At 48.1% G+C, this 12,628-nt stretch overlaps 1 protein-coding gene across 1 annotated transcript in view; it reads left to right on the forward strand.

Annotated features, from left to right (window-relative positions):
• LOC115312680 (neprilysin-1-like) overlaps nt 1-12,628 on the forward strand; it is a 54,778-nt gene that overhangs the window by 12,092 nt on the left and 30,058 nt on the right. The window lies entirely within an intron of this gene.

The following is a 12,628-nucleotide window of genomic DNA, read 5'->3' on the forward strand; positions in this document are numbered from 1 at the left end:
TTTCTCACTAATGTACTCTGGACTGACGAAGCACAGTTTTACCGAAATGGCAACGTGAACGTTCACAACGCGCACTACTGGTCTGATTCCAACCCTCACTGGCTCCGCCAGCATAACCATCAGGTTCGGTGGTCAGTGAACGTGTGGTGCGGCGTGTTTCGTGACAGAATAGTGGGACCATTTTTTTTCAAAGGCACACTGACAGCTCAGTCATACACAGCCAACATACTTGATGGTGCTGCCAGTGACTTTATCTGCGATCTCCCGTTAAGCGAGCTTAGGAGCACGTGGTTCCAGCAGGACGGAGCGCCAGCTCACTTCTCGTCGCGTGCGTGGAGCTACCTCAACGCCTGTTTTTCCCAGCAGTCGATTGGGCGCGGTGGACCTATGTTCTGACCGCCAAGATCGCCTGACCTGACCCCGCTAGACTTTTTCCTTTGGGGTCACATCAAAAACGAAGTCTATTCAACTGAGCCCCAAGATGTCAACGACCTGAAGAACCGAATTGTCTCAGCATGCGCCAACATTGAACCACACGTCCTGAAGCGGGTGGTTCAATCTATGAAGAAACGATTCATGGCATGCGTAGCAGTGGAGGGTCGCCATTTCGAACATTACTTGTAGTAAGACATTACCTTAGGGTCTAAGCACACCAGAAACTTAAATTATCAGCAATTCTGATCTCTGAAGTTATTTCGCTGAAGATAATAAATAGCAAAGACTTCTTTCTTGTAGCGTTTCATTTTCTTTCGTTAAGTCGACTGGCAGAGTCAACGTTCGTGCGCCTACGCTATTTGGCGAAGCGCCTTCCCCGCCGATAAACAATCGCGAGTGAAGCTCCGAGGGCAATGACGCATTAAAAGCGAGAGCGCTAAAGACCGTCCCCCCGAGTTTGCATACCTCGTGCCGCACCGTGACAGCCGCAGTGCAGATATGAGATCATGACGATTTGTACGTCACGAAACCGTCACTTCTACAAGCGTCACGTGATCAGCGCTTCGGCACACTTGGAACTTTCAGTTTCGGAATCGGATGATAGAAAGGGGAGAAATTGTCGACGGATATCTCCAAACCAGTTGCATTTTTTTAAATGTGTAAGTTGGTATAGCCTTCCAGGACGGCTGGCTTCAAAATTACAATTGCAACATGGTCCATAAAACCAATAATTCAAAAGTTAATTAACAGATTTTAGTTAATGAATCACCAGACTGTGACGGTTGTTCGCCTCTTGAATGTCCGCCGAGCTCAAAAAACACATAGTGAAGACGGCATTCACGTAGCAGTAAAGACGACTTTTTGAAAAATCTGTTTCGAATAAAAAATAATACCCTGTTTAAGTAATTATTTAGCAATGCCTAATTTTTTGTTTGAATTTAATTGCATTCGTATGTAATATGAGGTGAAATTTAAATAAATAAATAAATAACTATGTTTTTGTGTTGTATTTAGTCAATAAAAACAAGATTAAATTGGGCCGTTTTCGGGGTAGTTTTGTTTCAATCTACTCTCCTGTATAACCGCAGAAGAGTTTCCAGCCTAGAGGGTCCGTATATTTTATGCATGCGATACCTTTATACCCTTATAAGAAAAGGTTTCTTTGATTTCAAACGTAAAGTAGAGAAAAACGTCGTTTTGACTACAATTCAGCTGCAAATTCCGCGTTGAGGTTGTTCAAGTTATACTGTACAAGGTCACTCAAACAAACGAGTTTACGCCTCAATAATTTGGAATATGCAAAGTTTAATTTAAGTAAAACAAAAATTAAGCGAGAAAATATTTGTTTATGTTGAGCACCCATGATATTGCGCTGAGTGGTTCCATGCGGCTACTTTTCCGCACACCACGTAGAAGAAGGGTTTTATCTTATACACGCTACAAGCGGAGGTGCTTCATCCGTTAAATATGGGCCTTATTTAAGTGCTGTAGTAAGTAGCACCAAAGCTGATGAAAAGAAAACATAATTTATTCTTATCTGCAATTTCCAGGAAGCTGGTCGAGCCTCGAGAGTAAACTTGACAAAATTTTGTTTTTCATAAAATATCTTTGGAAGGTTCGTTTTTAATTAAACGCTGTGGTTTTCAGACGTTTTTGACGCTTGAACATCTTCAGTCACCTAGTACGACGTTGTCGATACTCAAAGCGCTCAAGTTGAAATTGGCTTGAAGTGGCGAATCCCGCGTACCATTTGGGGCGACCGCTGTTTGGAATCTTCAAGCTAATTCGTCTGAAATTTCTTTCACGATAACATTTGGTACCTATAAAATGTTTACACCATTTATGGGGTTTTTTTTTTTTTTGTGCCGATGTGATGAGTTCTAGTGGAATGAATTTTGGGTCTTGTTACAGTTTGTGAAGGCTGGCTCTTTCTGCCAAACGTTTAACCTTTCCTCCAATGAGATCGCAGAGACGTTTTCCGTGGGAAGTTGCGAAAAATTTCCATTCAAGCGAAACACTAGAGCCTTCATCTTGAAAAGAAAGGTTTAGAAAGTTATTTTTGTTTTTGTACTGTGAGGCTGCTCTGTCGGAAAAGTAATAAATATTTATTAGTTGTGTCGGGTCATCCTTTAGAAGTTTCAGAAGCTCACAATGGAATGCATACATTGTTACAGTATCATGTTTCCGGCAGTCAGAAATGGCAGCAAAAGATCTGACAGATTATTCTTCACAGAATTCTGGCAGGCGGAAATGGAATAACAACAGGGCAGAGTGCAGCCTGTGGGATGACCCAGTGATAAGGCTGCGGGGCGTCTTGTGGCAGGAAACTGAAATTCTCGGCAACATCAATAAGCACCATTGCCTCATCTTTATTTAGCCGTGCTTTTAGTTTTCGCAAGTAGGGGGGCTTGCTGTTTAGTTATAAAATGGTGACCCTTGACTTCATTCAACATGTCCAAAAAAATTCCCGTATTGTGAACAAAATTGTCTCAAGTCTGCAACGCACGCCGCTCATCCACTGCTGAACTTGAACATAGTCGACCTGATTGGTGTTAAGGACAGGTATTTTCTGGAGAGGTTACAATGTATTCGGTACGGCGGCATACGTCGCACTCCTCAAATATTACAATTTTCTTCCTAAACTTGACCCATGCGGTGGCTAATAATTCTTTAGTGTTCTCCTTGAGTTCACTCGCGTGTATCATCAGCTTCAAGTTTTTGTGCTGCACGCATACGCAAACAGTCTGCGCCCCACTTGGCCCGGCTAAAGCACAGTTTGGAGTGCGCATATATTGGCGAAATATGAACATCCATAGGTTGGGTTTGGGCCTTTCTTCCATTCTTGGGGAAGCTCTTTTAGGTTCATCAATAGTAGCCGCTTCTCATAGTTGCGCAGCATATTTTTTTTTTTTTTTTTTTTAACCTGGGAGGCAGCAGGAAACTGAGTCGTCCACGAAAAATTTCTTGACAGAAGACTTCACACTTTCGCTCACAGGGCGACCATTTTTTTCCAATAGCCCATGAAAGGCTCCAAAAATTTGCCCACGAAATTGTTCCGGCACGTACAAGCGGGGCGATCCAGTCGATGTGTCAAAATGATGTTTGGTGGGACACACGGGAAGTGGAGTCTCGTCGAATACGAGCCAACCAGGAGATGTGCGGAGCTTTCGTAGCTCTGCTTTCGCGTTCTGCGCTGAAGTCAGTTGGGCGAAGTCGATGGCGGTTGAATGTTCAACCGTGCCGGTACCTATCTGTGAAAGGGCATCCGCTACGACGTTCTCAGCACCATGAATGTGCCGGATGTCATATGTGAGCTCGGAGACGCTGGACATCTGGCGGAGCTTTCTCTGAGAATGACTTCCTCCGTCTGGTCTCAGAGACTGGAACCAGACGGAGGAAGCAGACGGAAGACGAGAGGCTTCCGGTCTGTCAATATATATAAAAAAAAATTGCCAATCTTTCATTATGTGCTGGAAGTTCCGTAGTGCCAAATATACTCCAAGGAGCTCTCGACCGAACGTACTGTACCTTTGTTTTGTAAGTGTCAGCTTCCGAGAGAAAAAAGAAAGCGGCTGCCAGTGCCCATTCACGTTCTGCTGAAGCACTGCACCAACAGCGATATCTGAAGGGTCGGTTACAACTGAGAGTGGGGCTACTTTTTTGGGGGTGAGGAAGCATGGAGTTGTTTGAAAGGAGTTATCGGACTTGATCGAATGCCGATGTGGTGCAGGGCATCCGATGCAAGTTCGGCTGCTGAGCTAGTCTTGCCGGAAAGCCTGTCTAGTGGCGCAAGCTTGGTGGCGCAGCCCGGGAGAAAATAGCGGTAAAAGTATACCACCCCCAGAAACTCCCGGAGTTGCTTCTTGGTCGACGGCTTCGGGAAGCCCTCGATGGTCTGAACCTTGATGAAAAGTGGGAGGATTCCCGAAGAGTTGATTTTGTGTCCCGAGAAAATTAAGCTCCAGATTCCCTAAAGCGCACCTGAACACCAGTGCTGCGGTCCGACACGAAGAACAAAGTTCGGCGGCTTTCTGCGTTGCGAGAGCACTTGACACCGTCAGTGCTCTGCTGCGGCGTTTTCCGCTTGGGAGCAGGGTGACTCACACCTGCGAGCAGCAGGCCTGAGTTCGTCCGGGACAATGAACGAGGCTTGCATCGTGGGCGTCCGCGTGACGTGCTGCGGCCGCGTGGAGCTTGCAGCTACGCTATCATGTCAGCGAGACGGCCGACTTCTGCTCGCAGCTCGCTCCTCTCATTCAGAGTACTTCTGCTTTCGATCGCTGAATTGGTGGTTGACGCTGCCGAGACCTCTATGATTTTATCTGCAGGCTCAGCAATCTTACTCAGACCAATGTCTCCTGCGGACGTGACGACCATCCTCACATTGCTAGGCATCCGCTGCAGAAATAACTCACGAAGCAGGGGCTGGTCAATGGTGGTCGCCTTTTCTCCGAGGAGCTGCTCCAGTCAGCGCAGCAGCTGGGTGGGAGTCCGGTCGCCCAGTTCCTCGGATTTCAAGAGCTGCTGAAGGCGTTTTTGCTCCGAGGCGCTTGTCCGTCGGATAAGCTGGGCCTTGAAGGTGTTAAAGGCATCCTCCTCTAGCGGTGAAAAAAGCAAATCACGCACCTCTGTGGCAATGGCACGTGATAGGCTGGACACGACGTTGTTTTACTTCGTCATGTCTGCTGTGGTGCGCAGAGTCACAAACTCTGACTCAACCTGCATGAACCAGAGCTGAGTATATGCTGGCCAGAATGGAGGCAGCTTCAACGTGACCGTCGAAATTCCCCCAGTGGAACTCGTCGCATCGTTGTCCGTCATGATGGCTGGTTCGGTTGGTTACGTTGAAGTTCTTTACCGGGTCACCGCTGTTGCGCTCCTATTGGGCTCGCGTGCGCGACGGGTTTTAACCCAGCCAGTGAGGAACGTTTATTCTATAATTTACTTAAAACCGAACCCCGCTAAATGGAAAGACAACGTCGACGTCGGTCGCTCAGCAGGACCACACCCACCCTTCCCCCAACCCTCTCACACATCATTTCTTGGGAGGAATGGTTGGCTCCACCCACGGGCGCCGACATGTCCGCCGCACTAGAAGCACTAACTAATCACTCCGGTCCCCTTGCGGAATCCATCCGCGAGACGTGGGCCGGACGGGCCGTCCGGACCAGGACGTAGGCCCTTACAGCAAATAAAGTTTTGCTTGCTTGCTTGCTTGCTCAGCAGGAATTGCTGGTGATGTCTCGCGCTTCTCTGTTTGTTGTTCCTTCGATCCTTGCGTATCCACCTGATCACGGGTTCATTCTTTTCCACGTCTTCACCCTGTCGTTCCCCGAGGTCAAAGGGGCTTCGGAGAATGTCGTGTTTGCAAAGTGAACACTCTGCCACGCCATGAATGAAGGGCCAGTGTTAACTGAACTTTTTTCCCCGTTTTTCTTCTAGGGCGAACTTTTTTTTTAATCGTTCATTAACTGGGCATAATTAAAAAGCATAAATTTATTTTTTGTGCGTCCCCGCGAAGTAGATGCCTGGTCAGTGCCAAGTGACTAACACAGTTTTTTCTGATTTTTTGCTTGAAGCCCGTATACTTTCTTCCTCACGTAGGATTCTCGCCTCCATTGTGTTTGCCTTCTTGTCAAGGGGCTCTCACCGACGGCTGCCGGGGCTTTATCGATCCTAGCAGACGCTGGCACTTCGAGTCACCGTCATCGAATTGAGCAACACATTTTCCAGCTGGTTCCTCAAGTGTTTTTAAACTCTTCGGATGTTCCCGGATGATACAGAAGCCTTATGCACATTTGGCAGAGTTTTTCTTTTTGAATTAGACCGAGAGTAGGGTGGGCGTCTGCAAGTCTCAGTGTTACAACGAACGATCCCCGCCCGTTTTTCACATGGAAAAGTAAATGGTTGCAGCAGCATTCAGAAGCCACCAAGGACGTGTACATTACTTAAACAGAGTACTGATGGCAACTCACTGGTGAATTGTGATCCGTCGAGCTTTTAAAACGCAATGTGAGGAGGCGCCTGTCTACTTCGATCAGGTCTCCCACACTTGTTATGGACTTCCGTCTATTCTGGGCAGGGTTCGGCAGAAATACTCAAAAATGTATTTTGAAATACAAATACTGGGATACACTAAAATAGTAGCTAAAATACTGATACTAAAATATATCTGTAAAAATGTACCGCGATACGTATCGGAAATACATTTTAAAAATAGGCAAAAAGTCTTTGGAAATACAAATACAGAAATACATTTTAGGGAGGGCAGAAATAGAAATACAGAAACACTGATACTGCAATACATTTTTCAAATTTGTTTGAGACGCCAACTGAGATGAAGCTTGAAGTTTGAAGTGGAAGTTTTTGCTCCCGAAATTACTTTCCCGTAGGCTTGGCACATTGCCTTGAAGGTAGTGGTTTCGGACGACAAGGTGTCTTCAATGAGCTCAAAAAAACGTTCCATCAAGGACTGGCCGCGGTCCCTTCCCTGACATCCTGTCTGTCTGACGAGGGATGCGAAAAGACTTCGCCTTAACTAAATAAATTTTATGTCACCCTAAATCCCATCAAACGTCACCACGCCCCTGTCCAATAAGGACGCCCCTATCAACATTGATCACATGACGTCTCGGTGAAATTAACTGGTATTCTTTATCTGTATGTTTGTCTTGAACAAGAAACTTTACCACACTGCTGTATTAAAGAACAGTACATACTTTCGTTTGTGAGGTTCTTTTTGTAAGTCCCTCTACTAATCATCGCCGCCCGATCGGTATGCGCTACGCCCGTCACCCAGGGAGTTACACACTGCAACGAGAGGACAGCTAATGGGTTTACTGTACCTCCCGGTTGCCCGTCGTCGAGATCCAGTAGTCCGGGTCCGCGGACCCTTGTTGTCGCCCGTCGATCAGAGCTCACAGTCGGGGTCTGTGTCCAAACCTACGGATCGCTTTTCCCACGCCAGCGCTGCGTAGGCTGGCTGTCCCGGGCTATCAATGCCCGAGTCTCGCTGCGGAATCACGCCGGGATCGTCTTGCCCAGGTCATATGGTCAGGGCTCGCCGTTTCCACCGGTCTTGCTCCAGACCTCGCTGGTGGACTGCTCCGGAATTCGCCATGGGCCGCGCCAGGCAGCTTGGCTTCAACGTTCCTTATCCAGCTACTAGTCTCGCTCCGCCTGCACTGTCTCGCGTCAGCTCGTGACTTCTCCGCCGACCGCCTGTCTGTCACGTGCCCTCTGCCTCGTCCTTCACTTCCGGCTCCCACACGTTGTGGGTTACCTAGTTGAGGATCGTGCACGCGGTGTCGTTTGGAATTTTTGAGAATAGCGGACCACCATCCTGGAACAGATGTAAACGATACGGTGGCATCCCTGTTCTGAAGATCCTTCCTGCCGACCGTCCGCCACCGACGCATGAATTACAGTCCTCAAGTTTCGCTTAGCATCATCCAAGCAGAGACTTTGTGAATTGCGACCTGATATTGCCGGCACAGGTGCGAGCTCTCCAAGAAACGGCGCGCTCGAGACGAGTCGTAAGTGTACGAAGTCTGGGTCGGCATAGCGAGGTTACGTCTGGCCCCCTTTCCTGGGTTTCGGATCACCAGAGCAGCGGGTCACGTACACGTCGGCTGATGGCGTACCCTGACCGTACAATATTACGAGAGCAGCCGCATACGCATTCGAATATGTGTTGAACTTTACTGAGTGAGTCATCCTACTTTTTGAAGTCAACCACCACCAGGCTCGTGCTGCAACGAACTGTGACTTATCTTTGTCGGTTGGGTGTACTGTGCACCCTTAGGCAAGAGAGACGGTTAGCGGCGGGCGATGGATGCCAACAAACAGTGACTCGAGAAATCCCTACCTAAGGGCCTGTGTCAGAAGATGCGCTGACTCCACTCCTGGCACGCCACCTGGTTCGAGCCCCCGACTACGCAACACTTCTCAGAAGAGAGAAGAGGACGCATAGAAGATGAGTTTGGATAATTGGAAGGAACCTTGGTCAGCATAGTAACAAAGCCCGAGCAACTCCTTGACCCTGATGCTTTCAGAGGTCAAAAAGAAACAAACAAAAAAACAAAAAACGATGTGGTCGGGCTTGTATCTTTTCTTTGGGGGGAGGGGGGGGGGGGAGGAGTATTTCTCAAGAAATGTAACGAAATACATTTCATTCCGATTTCATCGCGATACAAAGAAACATTCTAAATGTTTTTCGATACAGAAATACAGATACTGTAGAACGAAATGTATCGCGATAAAGAATACAGATACGAAATGTATTTCTGAAATGTGTGTTAACATAGTCATTCGCTGAGCTGCCTCCGTAAGTTGCGGTGATTGTCTCTCGGAGTGTTATTCTGCAGGAATGTACACGCACTAGCTTTTCTTTCTTTGGAATGTCTATACATCCGCACGGCTCCCCGCAAAAGAGAGACGCTGTTACCCCGAGATGCCCATCCCAGGGAGCAAAGGGAGGCACTTCTCCTCCGTGTGAATACTTCTTTAAGACGCATTTGTTTTTGTTGTACTATTTCCCTCGAAGTCGTTCAAAAATCACAAAAAGAGGGATTTGTCTCGCACGCCCGGCCAGCTCTGAGCACATAGGCTGAAATCTCGCGCTTCAGAACCTAGGGATCCTGGGTTCAGTCCACAAACCTGCCCTTTCGATCTGGATGAGCTTCGCACCGGCATTCGGTCCTGTTTCACTATTGCATGGTGCACGTTAAAGACCCCAGGCTAGCGGTTGTACTGCACTGGCTAAATTGCTCATCTACAGCGAGTGACTCGTCGCGACACTGAAATGGCTGACCAAGTACACGCTGTGTAAATATCCATACAACCCCAATTATTATTTGCTAGCGGGGCCCTTCCGCCTTGTGTGCGATTATTCCCTTTCTCGCTCAATCCCACTCCCCCCTCCTCCCTTCCACCCGCCGCTGTTGCACTGGCTGCTTCGTCCACACACAGCCTTGCACTTTCCAGTCGCACCAACCTGCCGTTGCTACATAAAAAAAAAAGAAAAAAAAAGGGGGTTTGTGTGACGGACATTCCCGGACGGCGTTTTGCGGGTTTGTTTGGACCGCCCTTTACAGAACCCGAAGTCGAATAGCGGTGTGGATTGGACTGCCTTAAAAGAGCAGTAGACCGGTTCTGTATTTCAGTAAAAATGCCTAAATCGTCTTCATTTGGACTCCAGGATCACGAATATCGAGATTATTTTTCAAGTTGGTGCATAGAGGCTGCAGAAAAGTATTTTAAAAGTACCGCTGAAGCCCCTCCTTCCCGGAGCGTGACGTCATAGACGGCGTTTTTTTCGGAATATCCGCTCTCACGCATCTTCAGCGCCTATTACAGCTATGATCGCACACTTTTAGAGCGCAGCTCTTAGGGGCCCGTTTCCGGCTTGAGCGGCGTCGCCGTCGGCGTCGGCGTCGCCGTCGCCGTCGCCGTCGCCGTCGCCGTCGCCGTCGGCGTAACCGCGCGGTGCATCATGGGAAATGTCCCATAATGCACCGCGCGAGCCCCCCACCAAGGTCACGTGACCTCGTGGGGGGTCACGTGACCCCCCGAAGTCACGTGACTCCCCTGAGGTCACGTGGCCCCCTCCTCGAGGTCACGTGACCCCCGCCGATGTCGCGTGACCCCCCGATGACGTCATCGTCACTGATGACGTCACCGGCATCCACATCGTCATCGTCATCATCACTGATGACGTCACCGGCATCCACATCGTCATCGTCATCATCACTGATGACGTCACCGGCATCCACATCGTCATCGTCATCACTGATGACGTCACCGGCATCCGCATCGTCATCGTCATCATCACTGATGACGTCACCGGCATCCACATCGTCATCGTCATCATCACTGATGACGTCACCGGCATCCACATCGTCATCGTCATCATCACTGATGACGTCACCGGCATCCGCATCGTCATCGTCATCATCACTGATGACGTCACCGGCATCCACATCGTCATCGTCATCATCACTGATGACGTCACCGGCATCCACATCGTCATCGTCATCATCACTGATGACGTCACCGGCATCCACATCGTCATCGTCATCATCACTGATGACGTCACCGACATCCGCATTGTCATCGTCATCATCACTGATGACGTCATCAGTGACGTCACTGATGTCGTCACCGGCATCCGCATCGTCATCGTCATCATCACTGATGACGTCATCAGTGACGTCACTAATGACGTCATCGGTACCCGCATCGTCATCGTCACTGATGACGTCATCAGTGACGTCAGTGATGACATCATCGGCATTGGGGGTCACGTGACCCCCAAGGTAACGTGACCCCCCCTGGTTAGTTTAACCCCCCCCCCCCAGTGCCCTTCCCTCCTCCTCCTCAAGAGCTGCGCTCTAATTCGGCGTTACAGGGAGTTGTAAGCGGCTTTCATTTTTTTTTTTCTTTTTTTTTTTTTTTCAAAAGGGTTAGAAGAAGACGTTGCGACCGGTATCGGTGTAGAGGAATATACTTGGCAAGCTTGCTTCTGCTCGCGCTGCTCACACGAGCGACACACTCTTGGCGGCTGAAAGATGACGTAACAATCGGGTTGGAGGTTTTTCGTGTTTTTTTTTTTTCGCGTTTAGTTACATCTTTGGGGAAAACGGGCGTGATATTCAAATTCATGTAATGAAATACTGTCAAATTCAACTCTCTTTTTAATCGTTTGAAGAATTTTTCAGCTTTTTTTAAGAGATGGAATTATCTCACGCAGCGTGTTATTTTTATCTGACTTCAAAAAAACGTTTTTTGTTGCTGCTCCAAGGAAATATTCTTATATCTGTAAGCCACGATGCAAAAGTAAAAATTGGCAGACAAAGGGAAGAGATCTGCAAGCCGATCGCAGCTCATCTCCATTTTTGTACTCCATTTTTAGGCGACAACTTTCGCGCCCACACAGCACACCAAACTTTTCATTGTTTTCGCCTGTTTCTCATGTAGGGACGATGACTATACTCCGTTTCCTATAGGGGAGTATTCACTGGACGCCATATTTGTGGGTGCTGTTTAGAGCGCATTCTCAGAACGAGCTCATATCAATAGGCTGCTACGACCGGTACTCTTTATGGTGCGGAATGCACAATGCAAAAGAACTGTGGAAGCTCGCCGTCAGCACGCGCTGAGCAACCACGCACACAGATATGGCCGCCAGTGAATACTCCTTATATTTTCCTATACTCCGTTTCGTGCTCAGTAAATTGCGCTGTCAAAGCTACTGGTGTGAGAGGGTGGCTTTATCTATGGTTTCCATTGCGCAAGAACGTGAGCAAGTGATCTGGGATATAAAACTCCATGATCGCGCAAACCGTTAAAGGGCAAATCCGCCGCAATTTTGATGGTCACCGATTTCTATAAATGTTTCACCATGTATTTGGGTTTCCTTCCTGACCATATCTACAAAATATCTCGGCAAAATAAGGATGTTCTTAGAATAAAATCAATCTTGACATTTACGGGCACACGGCAAAATCACTTGCTGCCGCTCTACTTGCAACACTGAGCAAGAGCGTTCACATGGGGGCTGCCACGATGGCATTGACGTTGCCGTGACGTCACAGGTTGGTGAGTGTCTTGGTGAGGGTGCTTTCTTTGTAGCTTGTTGGTGCTGTCGACTGTCCGATTTTCAGTGGATAGCTTTCAGAGGCTGGTTACCGCTCCGGGAGCACGTGAGAGCACGCTTGGAAGTGGCAGTCATAATTAAAAACAAAACGGCACAGACAGGAGGACAAAGTAAAAGGTGACCGACAGGACACAGCGCCGTCGAATTAAAACATTGAAAAGTGCCCTATGTAAAAGAAATACAGTTGATTAACGTAGAAATTCGGGGTAGTTGGACTGCAGAAATCATTAAAAACAAAACACCGCAAAGACGAGGACAATGTAAAAGGAAACCGACAGGACACAGCGCGATCTCCTGCTAGAGAAGCGTTGCTTGGAAACACGGTTTACTAAAACCGTCTATTGTCAGACCCTGAGGTATAAAAAAAGTGCTTGTAATTAAAAGGCATCAAAATCTGCCTCAGCAACAAAATCTGCCTCACCATTCCGCTTCGGAAGCGGACGCTGGGTCCACATGGCGGCGAATCGCGAATACCGCTGGCGGTTCGCTTAATGGAGATGCCGGTGGATTGTATGAGAACGGGTTATCGTCTAGGTT

The sequence above is a fragment of the Ixodes scapularis genome, unplaced genomic scaffold (genome assembly GCF_016920785.2).
Source record: "Ixodes scapularis isolate PalLabHiFi unplaced genomic scaffold, ASM1692078v2 PGA_scaffold1__304_contigs__length_218370807, whole genome shotgun sequence".
Taxonomy (NCBI): domain Eukaryota; kingdom Metazoa; phylum Arthropoda; class Arachnida; order Ixodida; family Ixodidae; genus Ixodes; species Ixodes scapularis.